The 13,811-nt window shown below is 47.7% G+C and overlaps 1 long non-coding RNA gene across 2 annotated transcripts in view; it reads left to right on the top strand.

Annotated features, from left to right (window-relative positions):
* The first annotated feature begins 2,511 nt into the window (after positions 1-2,511).
* LOC137418276 (uncharacterized) overlaps positions 2,512-13,811 on the top strand; it is a 69,712-nt gene continuing 58,412 nt past the window's right edge. For both annotated transcript variants that reach the window (XR_010982599.2, XR_010982598.2), the window contains exon 1: positions 2,512-2,638. This is a non-coding gene — a long non-coding RNA (uncharacterized LOC137418276). The remainder of the gene's footprint in view (positions 2,639-13,811) is intronic.

The following is a 13,811-nucleotide window of genomic DNA, read 5'->3' as shown; positions in this document are numbered from 1 at the left end:
TCATCACGTGAGCGCTTATACTATCACGTGTGCTTCATTGAGTGCTGTGTAGTTTGTTATCCGATCAGCAAAGTTATCCTCAAGATTGTCCGTGAGTCTCGTCGTTGGAGCCATAAAGGAAGACTGAGAGTATCAAAGCACTTCTCCTGGCTTTCCTTCTCCTCGAATGGCCGGGGCATGAGCGTTAAGCTCCGTCTCCCGGATGCGAATCGAGGGTCTCTTGTAAGGCTCGTCTGGTGCAGTCTGGTGAAACACCTCCATGTGTTTGAAGCGCTGATCACGAGTCCAAACGTTTCACGTACTTTTGAGCTTTCAGGTAACCTCATAACAAGTTGCTGTCCAGTATTAATGTCAGTACGGTTGTCTAGATGTGTGATACACCTCTCAACGCCACATATGAGGAATAACTGACGGTTTTCAGACCTACGTGGTTCCTGTGAGGTGCTGCTCATTGTGGAAGAATCACTGGTCATGTGACAGCAAACCAACTGCAATTCAAGTTTTTCAAACATCATTATCATTCCATCTCCTTTTCTTCTTCCATATTTGCATTTCATCTCCTCTTTTTTCGTTTTCCTCATGTCGTTTGTTTATCCTCCATGTTTTTTTTTTCCAGGACTTTTAAAAAGCTTGTCAAATTAACCTTAGTACTGTATTTGTTGTTGGTTGCTTACAGTTTAGCTTTAAGCAGGAGCTCATATTCTGCCGGTACGAGCAGTTTCACGGGTGTGACGATGTTGATAATTCCTGGTGTTACTCTGTGTTTGTTCTTTTGTCTGACTGTAATACAACAACTGTAGAAATTAAGGGACACAGTGAAAAGGTGTATTGTGTAGGCAAAGCCATTTGTCATATAATTTATGAGTCAGACTTCTTCTTCTTCTTTATCAATGGAAATGTGTTCATCTATTGTACAATTTATCTATTGTACAATCCCAAATACTGCGTTGATTTTTCCATCCTCTGCTAATGTTCCTGCAATTCATACAAAGGTGAATTGACGTCTTTGCCCTGTATAATACAACATGTACAAAACCCCTTTCATGAACCTAACGCACATTAAAAGATGCGGAATCTCAGCCTTCAGCGGTGAGCCAATGGTGAATGCTGTAAGATTTGCCGTCAGAGCCCTGGCAGTCGGCTCACAAGTCCAGTGATGGGAAGTGCATCCACATGCACAAAGCCTCTGCTGCCATATGTGCTGACGTTTTTGGCCACACTACACTGGGAAAGGTTCGAGCTGGCACATCAGCTGGACTGAACTACAGCAACTGTGCATGACAAGCAAAACCATGGATTCAGACTTCCAGGCGGGTTCCCAAAATGAGGAAATGTATAATGAGACATATCTGTATATATACGTACATACCAGTAGTATATGTCGGTGTACTTAAACTTGGTTTAGCCTGTTTGTTTGTTCCCATCTGAACAATTGACCGCCAGGATAGCGTGGAGGTATTCACACTCGCCTCCGAGCTGTCTGGCCTGGGTTTGAATCTCTGCCCAGCTATAAACTGTCATTCTGGTGTCTGGCAGGTTGGACGAGACATCAGTGTGTGTGCCGTCCCTCGGATGGACATTAAACTGAGTATTCTCTATGTCACCATTAGCTGGTGGACGTTAAAGATCCCACGGGGTCCTTCGCGAAAAGTAGGTGAGTTATTGTTGACACCATGAACAATTTACAAATTCCTCCCCTAACCTACAGGGGGCGTTGCATCAGCGGCACAGCTACGCAAAAAGCCAATGATGCGACTTGCAGCCATATGCTGCAAATGAAAGAAGAAGAGGAAGAAGGTGCTAAAGTGAACGGATCCATTTAAGCATTTATCTGTACCTGTGGGATGAGAGTGTTTCTAATGAGTCCTCAAAAAGTGATATCAGTACTGTATTATATTAAATATCGAGTATATTAGTGTTATATTAAAGATTATATATATATATATATATATATATATATATATATATATATATATATATATATATATATATATATATATATATATATTATACAGCACTGTATTACAAAAGGCCGAATGAACAGACGGTCCAATGCTGTCTACTTTATAAATCACAAAACAGTTCGGAGACAGTCTGACGTACCTTTGAGATCCCTCTGCCTTCGGTTCAGCCAATGATGAGAGAGACGAGCCTTGAGGTGCGAAGCTTCGACATTTTTGAAGCGTGCTAGCCGGACAGATGGGTCTGCAGAGAAAGCGCAACCTCACGGGATTGACACAGGGCAACCATGCGGTGAAGAGGGACAGCTCTAGAGGGGCTGAAGGAGGTGTTGGTTTGACAGTTTAAGAAGCTGCATTGTTCCCATTCAAGTCCCCGTGCAAAAGCCAATGTATTTATTTACCTTTCTTAATTGGGGTCATTTGTGAAACGTATTACATTCTGCTAATCCGAGCTTGCTGCTGGAAAAGCTAATCTTTGGAAACGTTTGCTGCAGGTCATGTTTTGAGAAGAAAGCACAAGCGGTCTCATTGAGTAGATGCGTTAATGACTGAGGCCGAGCCGGCGTGCCGAGGAAGTCATTGCACGGCTCACCTTGGTGCGGAGTCTCGAGCGCGTCGCACGTTTTAAATGCACTTTTGCTGGGATACACGAGGAAGCAGGAAGACGTCAATATGGGGTAAACACATGAGTGCCACGTGCACATTTCATTTACTTCATACTTTCTCACCACGCAACGACCCGTTTACTTTAACTTGCACATGCGATAGCAGCGAACGTTCACGTTGGGTTTATCAGATTGCAGTACCTTTACACCTGAGGCCTGCCTTATACAGCACGTGGTATGAGCAACCTTCAAACGGTTCTTTGGAATCCGCATCATAAAATCAAACTAATTCCTGCCTCTCGTGAAGCATTTGCTTTTACCCGTACATGAATATCCTCCAATTTCTCAAGAGATGTGCTGAGCATTTCATCAAATACGTATCAGGAAAGATTCATGTTGTGGGTGGGTGCGTCGATCATAAGTGTGCATCCGTGCGCCGGTGGTGTGCATCGACCATAGACAGGAGTGGCGACAGACCCAGGGTGCACCTCACGGAAAGACACGACTTATGCAGACTTACGGAAAACAAACACGGAGCGTCGGCTCCTCGACAAGGCCCTAATACGCAGACTCGTGGTCCAGTAATAACATAACGATACATTCGCACAAGAGATTTAAGCCATACTACCAGCTGACCCTTGCCTACTGAGACACCCCCCCATGGGCCTAATTTTTCAGCTTCAATCAGCCTGACGTGGCCAAGGCAAGAAACATGATCGCACGGCGTGCGCATGGCCTTAGTCAGAAATGCCTTTGAACCGGGCAAGTCGCATCCCAGGACCAGCTCACAGGGAGACCGTTTGCCCACTGACAACGACATCGAAGATACGCACATGGACAGATGTGTACAATTCTCTTAGCGTGACCAACAAAGTCATTTGCACACGAGTGGCCTTGGAATAAACTCTACCAGTGACGTAATGATTCGAGTGACGTAGAAAGAAAGAGCAACTGGCACGGAAAGTTGAGAAACTCAGGAAATGTTTGCCACACACAGAACCATTGGGCTTGCAAGATGCGTTACTTGTCTTAAGGACACACTCATAGGGAATTAAAATCAGGCACAGCTTAAGAGGGAATTAATTTTTTTATTCACATTATGGATCGAGGGAAGGGGAAGCAATGGTAGGTGGGAAGAGGAGGAGGAGGAATAGATTTTTCCGCCATGTTTGCACCCTTAATAAGAGAATACAGCCTCAGTTGAAATCTCAGGAATAAGGAATTCTACTTTGTCTTTACAATGGCCTTGCAAAGAGCCCCGAGATGAGAAATTCCCATCCCAGGCTGCGTGAGTAATTGACGATGGCAGGGATGTAACCAACACCTTCATTAACCAAACAGGGATGGGTTCGAAGCCGAGACTCGGTGCATAATCAAGTATTCCCATCTACAAATGCTGCCTTTCATCCACACGTGCGCGCTCAAGAAGCCGCTCCAAGATATTTTCCTAGGCACCGATACGCACCGATCGTTTTATCGGAGCGCCGCTCTGCCACGCCGGGCTCAATTACCGCAGGACCGATCTTGACCGGCGGACGCCGACCAACAGGAAGCGGGTGCCGGGAACACCGAGGTATCGGGCTCTGTGCTTTCATCTCTCTGTCGGACCGCGTGGTCACCTCGGGTGACCCGAATCTGCCTTGGTGGCCTCAGAAATCTGGCGCGGAGGGGAAGGGTCGTACCTTGCGTGCGGTGGGCGCGTGCGGCAGCCCTCGGCTGCATCTTGTGTGCCCGGCGCATCACCAGCTGGGCGGTCAGGGGGTTTCGAAAGCCCCTGTGGGATTAAAATAAAGAGGAATTCCGTAAATCAAGTGTGCGGTTAAGATGAAGAACAAAAAAAGAATCCATGTCGGCATTGATTGATGGCACATTGATACGAATGCAGTGGTAGGATAAGTGGCAGACTAAAAGTGAATTGGTGGAGGACATAAGAAAGAGAATGCTTGGAATGGAGGGGTGTGGAGAGGGACATGAGAGAGGATGCTTGGGATAGAGGGGTGTGGGGAGGGACATGATAGAGGTGGGTCCAGAGACAGGATGCTTGGGATAGAAGGGTGTGGGTAGTGAAAACTCGTGCAGCCGACATTACTAGAAAGTGGGATTCATCAGATGGAATGAAAGTAGCAGTAATAGTAGTAGTAGTAGTAATAATACTAATACTAGTAGTAGTAGCAGTAGTAGTAGTAGTAGTAGTAGTAGTAAATGCCAACTGGAACAGGTATACATGGCTGCGGTTCTGTGAACCACCTCCTACCCCCCTAGGTGAGTGCACATCCATGCAAGTAGGTTCCCAAGTTAAATTGTCTCATTGGTATTTGTATTTAGATAGTTCTCCCTTTGGTGTAGTGGGAAAATGGGAGATATGTGTATATGAAGACTATAGAGAGGTCTTCTTCTTTCCTCCCTCCACTGTCCTTTTCCACCTACACACCCTTTTCACAACTCGACTTTGACAGCACTAGGTTGGTAACCACTGTGCATTTTAGACACTATTTCATTCGGCTTCTCTCTACAGCCACAGTTAGACACAGCTCCAATTCGGTTTATTTACTGCTCCAGACACATTTGAGACATTAGCAACTCTTAACAAACATGAACAGTACATGCGTCATTGTCGATTCGCCTCATAACCAATATTTTCCCTCCATCCAGGAATATTTATGAAATGCAAACACCTCCTTTATTAAACACGAACAACACACATGAAGGCAGTCATGTCCTCTCAGCTTTAACTCGCCTTGGCAGGAAGCGGGGTGCTCCGTGAAGAAGATCCCCAGAGAGAGTGATTGACAGGGGAGCAGGGCGGAGTGTCTGGAAGCGCACCAATCCGAACGCTCTGTGCGAGACCAGGCTCCACCCTGCTTAAGTGATTATAAAGGCGGATGCAAGCACTGTTCATAGCCTTGGAATCGAGCCAGACATCTGCTGTGGGGGAGGAGGATCGCCTGCCTGTCATCTGAGGAGAAATCACGTTGTGCTGAGGGAGGGACCGTTATGCTGAAAACAGACCATTGTCATGAAGGAGTGACCTGTGTGCTAGGCGCGAAGCGCCATGCAAGTGGTACAAGGCATTAGGAAGGATCTCCTGCTTGTCGTTTGAGGGCAAACCCACTTTGCCCTGAGGGAAAGACCGCTGCCCTGAAGAAGCGATCCATGCTGCACTGGGCACGAAGCGCCATGCAAGTGGTGAAAGGCCGGCAGGACAAGCAGAGATCTCTGGTGGAGAACGAGGTTGTACTAGACTACACAGCACCACACTATAATACAGACGACCCCCCCCCCCCCAACCTGTATCAGGATCGGTACCCATTCGTCAACAGTGCCCAAGTAAAACGAGGGCCGAACCTAAGCTCTGTACTCATTCTCCCCCTTCTCTATTCCTTCTTCTCTAGCTTTCCTTGGAGTGTGATTCTGGTGGGCCCATGTTTCGTGTATAAATAATCAGGATTGGTGAAAGGGTTTAAGCGTTAAGAGGGATTACACTTTTCGGGTTGTGAGTATTGACTGTGTGGTTTCTTTTATTGTGACTTGTACTTGTAAATTATAATTGTGCTTGTAATTACTTTATTTTTGACCATTGTAAATTGCTGTGTAAATGTGTTGCTTTATTTTTCCTTGTAAATACTTGTGTGAATTATTTTGGTAAACAGTTGTTTCCACCCTGCCCGTTTCGTCTCTTTTCCTATTGACTCGGCTAAGGTGTAATAGTGACAGCAGGGACATTCTTCCCCAACCAATTGGCTCCACAACATTAGCCGGTCTGTACTCGGCAGTTCACTCGGCTGCCCCTGATTAGATAATATAAGGTGAGTACGAACCGAGGGCGCAATCCCTGGTTAGGTTGGCCACGTCACCCCCAGGTAAACTGTGTCAGATGGAGGACCCTGGGAGATTTGGCCATCTGATTGTCGTTTGTGGTTGATTAGGAACCCACCGGATCACGGAGTTATCTATGTCAGTTATCCTCAGGACTGGTTGTCAGGAGGAGCCCGAGAAGTCCCCTCATGGTGACAAATGGTGTTCAATCTCTTTGTGCACAACAAATTATGTTCAAACATAAGAACCATGCCAAGTCTGATGGTAATTAAACTTACCATTCCTCCAGGATTTGCTCCCGTTTTTCCTCCCAGCTTTGTCGCTTGTCTGAAGGGCTTTTAGCTGCGTCCTCATCACTGCAAATAGAAAACTGAGACTGTTACATGTCCGGCTTTCATGTGTACACAACTTACCTTAGGGGCCAAGCTTGCGCGCGTGCGCGCGCACACACACACACACACACACACACACACACACACACACACACACACACACACACACACACGGTTTTGAGATTTGCACATATTGATCATTAAAGGTTAAAGGGTTGCCCCCCATAGTTAGTCCACGGACAACACGTAGGCCCACTTGTAGTATTAGTTATGTCATAGTATGTGTAAGTATACGCCATTTCCCCTATTGATACCTGCGTTGTGTAAAGACATGAGATTAGGTCCCGCTCATTTTTGCGTCCACCCTCCGATTCCACCTCTATGGGCGTAATTGATCCCTTGCCCCATTTGTCTGCCCGCTCAGTTTATTACGCTTTGGCTGCCCGCAGCATTTGCTGCCCTTTGCTCACTCACTAGTCGAGTAACACGAGGTAGGTCTAATAAGGAGGAGCGTGGGGTCGGGGTGGGGGCGGCGTCAAGACGGAGCGTCAGAGGCGATGATGGTAAGAGCCACCAGCCAACCAGGGCTCGAACCGCATGGCATGAGAGGGCGTGGAGAGGCGCGTCTGGTGAGTTTGAGAAGGTTCGCGGGGCGTGCCCATATAAGTCGCTACACAAAGCCCTTAAACAGGACTCGCAGAGGAGAGAAAGGACTAGCGCTGGAGGACTTGGAGGACTTGCTGGGAGAGGGCTTGATCGAGAGGACTGACTCGCAAGTGGAGAGAGAGAAAGAACTTGACTCGCATCACTCGCTTTGAGGCTTTGAACTGTATCTCGCATATAACGTACGCGCCAGAGGAGAGGAAGAAGAGGCGCTGAGTACACGGCTGCAGCCAGACACGCCGGTGGCAAATAGCGCCGACTTCAGCCACGCGAGTAAACGCGGTAATAGCCGCCAGTGATAACCGCTAACCACCGAAGTCCGCTCCCTACCAAATCGCCCCGTATTAACTCTTGTGCGCCAAACGACATGCGGAGAGCTCCTGCCTTCTCTACTTACCATCTGCACGGGATGAGCCGGAGACCGGAGGGAGCTGCACGAGAGCCATCCTTGGACGCGGACCATCATCCTGCAGCTGCAAACCCTGTGTGAGTGTGTGTGATGGGCCCGTTTGTCCTGGGTATTAAGTTAAGACTGTTTTAAGGCTGCACTGTGTCCCCTTTTTCTCTGAACCATTGTGAATAGTGTAAATAAACCTGTTATTCCTTTTTCCAATTCGATCGCCTCTGTGATTTCGCCATTGACTGAGCGTGGCACGAATAAGATCGCTAGAACCGGGTTCACCATATAAACGGCATGGATTGTGTGTACGCACCGCTCGGCGTCTCCACACGCCTGGTTTGTGCAGGGCTTATTTCCTCGTTTCAGGGCAGCGCGAGTAATTAGGTAATAGCGATTCTAGTCCTAATACCCTATTTCGCGCTGTCCGGGAGGGATGTCATAGGACCCAGGTCCCGTCAGGCCAGTCAAAGACAAGGGGACTAACCCCCCCCCCCCCTCCCCCCTTGGTAAGGGGAGAAGGCTGGCGTCGAGATCTGCAACAATACATATATATATATATTGTCGTGTGCCTGCCCTGTGGTGAACACCGCAGGGCGGCACGGATGACCAGACAACCTTTAACTTCGAGACACGAAATATTAACAAAATAAAACACGGCCAAATAAAAACTATCATTCTTAATTGGAGGGGCCCCCACAGACTCGATTACAACACAAGGGATAAAATAACTGGAAAATAAATATGTGTTTGTGTGGCACTTTGCTCTATTCGGCTCTTGAACCTCGGTCTGCAGTTCCTCCTCCTCACGATCACGATGAAAATGTCGGAACATGACCATTCACCACCAGATCCATCAACTGAGAGATACAAAATCGTGGCTGCTCCCAATGAATGTCCCTTGCTCAAGAGCGCACCGTTTATGTCCCCGTTCTTTAAGAATGTCCCTCGCTCCGGAGCAACCCAATACAAGAGAGAAAGCCACGAGGAAAGCGAGAGAACAAGAAAGAGACAAAATGTCAGGACATGACTGTTCGTGATGAATCTCCCTTGCGCAAGAGAGAAAATGTCGGCCGAGCGTTCCTTTATCGTCAAGGCTATTGACTGCCGCTTCCGGTCTTGCCGGCGAGGTTTCGTTTATTCGCAGCTCTCCATCGAAATCGAAGTTAAGTAATTGTTCCCATTTGTATTTTCGTTATAACTGTATTTATTTTATGGTGTGTGTACGTATCGTGTGTCCCGAGGAAGATTTTCGGTGCAAATCTCTCATACCTGTGTAGAAAATCGTTTTAATTCGTCTCGTATCTTTTGAGGCCTTGTACAGTGTACAACCTTGAGGCTTTGTTTTTCTCTCAGCGGTCCGTCGTTTGTGCTCCAATAACTTTCGTTCTCTGCTTTTCCCAATCTTTTCACCCCATAGCCTACTTCCTTGTGTAAATCTCAACTCAAAAAAAAAAACAAAAACCATTTCCTTCTCTGTTCTTATTCTTTATTCTCATTCGTTTATTCGTTCTTATTCGTTCGTTCATTCTTCGACCACGTGTTTCTCCCCCATTTCCCCAGATAGTTTTCACTGTTATTAACCTTCAATGTTTACACTTTCCCCTCAAGTTCTGTATTCCGTCGTATATTATAACACCTTTTTCTTCTTCTTCTTTAAAAGGCTGCTTTCGACTTGCTCACCAAATCTATTCATCCCAAAAAAAAATTCCATCTCCTATAGTGCATTTTTTCTACATTCCCTAAACTCTCCTGCACTCCATCCTCCATCCAGCGTCTTTAAACGTATTTTTGACTCGAAGGTCACAAGAAACTCATTTTGCAATAAATGTTCGTTTCCCATTAATCGTACACTTTCTAAAATCCAATCTCACCCCTCCCCTCCAAATCTTCCCCATGACCCCTCCCGTCCAAATCTTCCCCATCACCCATCCCTTTCAAATCTCCCCCCTTGCCCCCTCCCTCCTAAACTACCCCCTCACCCCTCCCCTCCAAGACTCCCCCTCACCCCTCCCCTCCTAGACTCCTCCCTCACCCCTCCCCTCCAAATCTCCCCAATATCCCATCCCTTTTCTAATCCCTCCCCTTGTCCCTTCCCTCCTAAACTCCCCCCTGGCCCCTCCCCTTCAAATCTCCCCACCCTCATTTCTTCTCAATTTCCCCCCTCTCACTCCCCCTCCTCAAAGCGTCCTCCCCGCTTCTTCCCCCTTCCAACTCTCACCTCCATCTCCCACAACCTTCTGCCTCGCTCTTCCCCCTCCTCAAATAACACCTCATTGTGCCTCACCCAATCATCATCAAACCTTTTGTCCGCCCCATCCTTCCCTTTCTCCGAGCTATTCTGAAATCCCTGACACACCTTCAACAGCTCTCCCTACCTCTTCCACCTCTTCCACATCTTACCCTACCCCTCCTCCCCCCTGTTCTGTATCCGATGCTCCCCCTTCCTCTTCATTAACGGTATGGACCTCAAACATCCGGGGCCTTCGTTCAAACTTAACTGATCTCTCCATACGGGTTGCTTCTGTCAAACCAGACGTGATCTGCTTAACAGAAACTTTCCTCCTTCATGATGTCTCTGATTCCTTAGTATCTCTCCTGGGTTACTCCCTCCTCCGGTATGATAGATCTGAGCCTCGTCCTCGAGGTGGGGTTGCTATCTTTATCAAAAACTCTCTTCCTCACTCGCCCTGCACTGCACTCTCTCCACCTCACCCCCAGGAATACCTCTGGCTAGGGCTTCCCCTTCGCTCCCACCTCTTGTTCATATGTGTGTTGTACCGTCCACCAAACAGTGATGACTCCATCTACATCTCGCTGTCTGATAATATGGACCAACTTCTATCTGCTCATCCCAACTCTCTCTTCCTCATATGTGGTGATTTCAATTGTCACCATGCCAGTTGGCTGGGTGTGGGTACCTCTCTCACCAGCCATGGCTCCTCAGCAAAGGACTTCTGCGACTCACTGGGACTGACACAATCTGTCAATTTCCCGACCCGGATCTCAGTCAACGGAGCATCTTCTCTTCTGGACTTGGTTATGACTAACTTCCCTGAAAATGTCTGCTGCTCTTCTTCTGCTCCAATCGGATCATCTGATCATGTGCTTGTTAAAGTGGACATCTCTCTGACCATTCTCAGGGAGCCTGCTCAGCGTCGACGAGTCTGGCATTTCACTCAGACCAACTGGCACGGTCTTCAAGCAGCCATCAATCATCTGGACTGGTCTCCCATCTCTACCACCTCTGACATCAACTCATCCTGGGAATTCTTCCAAAGTAAATTGCTCTCTCTCATGCACAAATTTATCCCATCTCGTCTTCAGTTGTCATACCCTTCCTCCCGTCCATGGGACACGGAATCTTGTGGTGAGGCTGTTGCCCAGAAACAACTTGCCTTCGTCTCCTGGAAAGCAAATCCAACGGAAGGAAATCTCATTTCCTTTCACAAAGCCCGAAACAAGTGTGTGTCCACCCTCAGGAGAGCCAGGAAACAATATCTCTCCGTTCTCAAGACCGAACTCTCTTATCTGTCTCCCTCTTCCAAATCCTGGTGGTGTCTGGTCAAATCTCTTTCTGGTGTTTGTTCCCCCTCCATCCCCTCCATTACCTCAAACGGCTACACGGCTGACTCCGCACGTGAAAAAGCTGAATGCCTCAACTCTGTGTTTGCCTCTAAATATTGTGTCCCAAACCCATCCCTCTCTGTACCCACCATACCCAGTCGTACCCAGCTGCTCCTGGACTCCGTATCCTTTCCTCCTGACAAGGTGGAAAAGTTTCTGTCAACCCTCGACTCTGATTCTGCAACTGGACCTGACGGCATCAGCCCACGGGTCCTAAAATCCTGTTCTTCCGCTCTTTCACTCCATCTCTCTGTTCTCTTCACCCTCTCTTTTGCTCAAGGTCAACTGCCATCTGCTTGGAAATCAGCCAACATCACCGCTTTGCACAAAAAAGGTGCAAAAACAGATCCTAGCAACTACAGACCAATCAGCCTTCTCCCAATTATCAGCAAAGTCATGGAATCAATCATTGCTTCGGATATGAAATCTTTCCTCTTCTCCAATGGCTTGATCTCTACTCATCAATTTGGTTTCAGACCAGGTCACTCTACTCTGGACATGCTGCTTCTGCTGTCTCAACAATGGATGGAGGTCCTCAATGCCAAACAGGAAATTAGAGCTGTCTCCCTCGACATATCACGTGCCTTCGATACGGTCTGACACCCCGCTCTGCTCACCAAACTCTCCTCCTTTGGTATCCATGGAAATCTCCACGCATGGCTGGCGGACGTCCTCTCTAGTCATAGTCAACGTGTGGCCCTGAATGGGTTTCTCTCATCTCCTCTTCCTGTTCAGGCTGGAGTTCCCCAAGGCAGTATTCTGGGCCCTGTGCTTTTTCTGGTCTTCATCAATGATCTATCTGACTCTCTTGAAAATCCTCTCCATCTCTTTGCTGATGACTCCACTCTCTGCCGCTCCATTCCTCATCCCTCAGATCGGCAGTCTGCAGCCTCCTCACTCTCTGCAGACCTGGACAAAATCACAGACTGGGCAAACAAGTGGAACATGTCTTTGAATCCTGACAAATCTCACACTCTTATACGATGTCTCTCCGAAAAGACCGACTGGACAACCCTCCTATCTACTTTCTGAATAATCCTCTCCAAGAAGTTCTGTCACTCAAGCTTTTGGGTCTCACTATCTGCCATGATCTTTCCTGGGAAAACCACATTTCCAAGCTGGCCTCCAAAGCCAGTCGCCGACTGGGCATCCTCCGTCGTGCGAAGTCCTTCCTTTGCACACTTGAGCTCCTCACCACATACAAGGCTTTCATCCGCAGCTCAATGGAGTACTGCTCTCCCCTCTGGGCTGGTGCTCCTGCCTCACACCTAGCTCGTCTTCACGCTGTTGAAACCAAAGTGTTCAGAATCATTGGAATCTCCCGCGATGACGCTATCTCCGAGGGCCTTTCACTTAATCACCGCAAGCAGGTTGGTGGTCTTTCCGTCTTCTACCGACTCCTCTCCGGCCTTGCTCCCCCAGCTCTCTCTGGGCTCTGTCCCCCAAATATTCCTGCAGGTCGCACAAGATCTGCCTGCAACCCTCTTATGGTTAAACTGCCAAAATCAAGACTCTCTGCTCACCTTCACTCCTTCATTCCTCTTTTCTCCCACCTCTGGAACAAACTCCCTCACTCTCTTCAATCCCACTCCTCCCTCCAGGTCTTCAAAACGGCTGTTCACCACCATCTCTTATCTTCCCCAATCCAAAACCTTGATCTTTTCTACCCCCGCTAATTTCACCCCAGGTCCACTTTTTTGAGGTGACTTTTGACTTCTTTCCTGGAAGTCTTTGGTGTCCTTACGTTTTTTACCTATCCTGCCTCCCCCCAGGCCCTCTCCCTCCAAAAACATCTCCCGATGTCCCTGCTCTCAGGTGTTGTGTTTGTGTGCTTCCTCCCCTTCTCTCCCCATCTTGTCGACGACTCCCCTTTTTATATACTTTGTTTGCTTGTTTGTTTGATTTGTTTGTTTGATAAATGTTAGCTCTTTCACGAGCCTCGACTCTGTATACAAAAAACAAAAAAAAACAAAAAAGGCACCAACGTCATCTCATGACGTCTCCACCAATCCCATAGTCCCTTCTTACCAGTCCTTTCTTGAACCAATCAATCCCGGACCAATCACTGCTCTTCGGGGTGTGGCTCCATGGCCCTGCCTGATTGAGGTGGTCATGTAGCGGCTGCGGCACCAGCGGTAGTGTGAGATGCCTGGTTTCCGGTTGGTTTTTAATTAATGTGGTTAATGGGTGATTTCTCACTCGGTGTGTGTTCTGCATGTGTCATAAAGAACAGAGGAATAATAACAGAGGCCATTACATACAGGGGATTAATTACCCATAATCCCTAGCTAATAAACAAACCCCACCCCTCTCATGGAGACAAATATCCGCTCTTCCACGACATACAGTCTAAACGAATTTCCTATTTATTACATGGGGTTTCTTCTTCTTCACGACAGTCAGAGCATAT

Source organism: Myxine glutinosa, chromosome 1, assembly GCF_964187855.1.
Source record: "Myxine glutinosa chromosome 1, kmMyxGlut1.1, whole genome shotgun sequence".
NCBI lineage: Eukaryota > Metazoa > Chordata > Myxini > Myxiniformes > Myxinidae > Myxine > Myxine glutinosa.
Note: the sequence above shows the minus strand (reverse complement) of the source record. Positions and strands in the feature narration are given on the sequence as shown.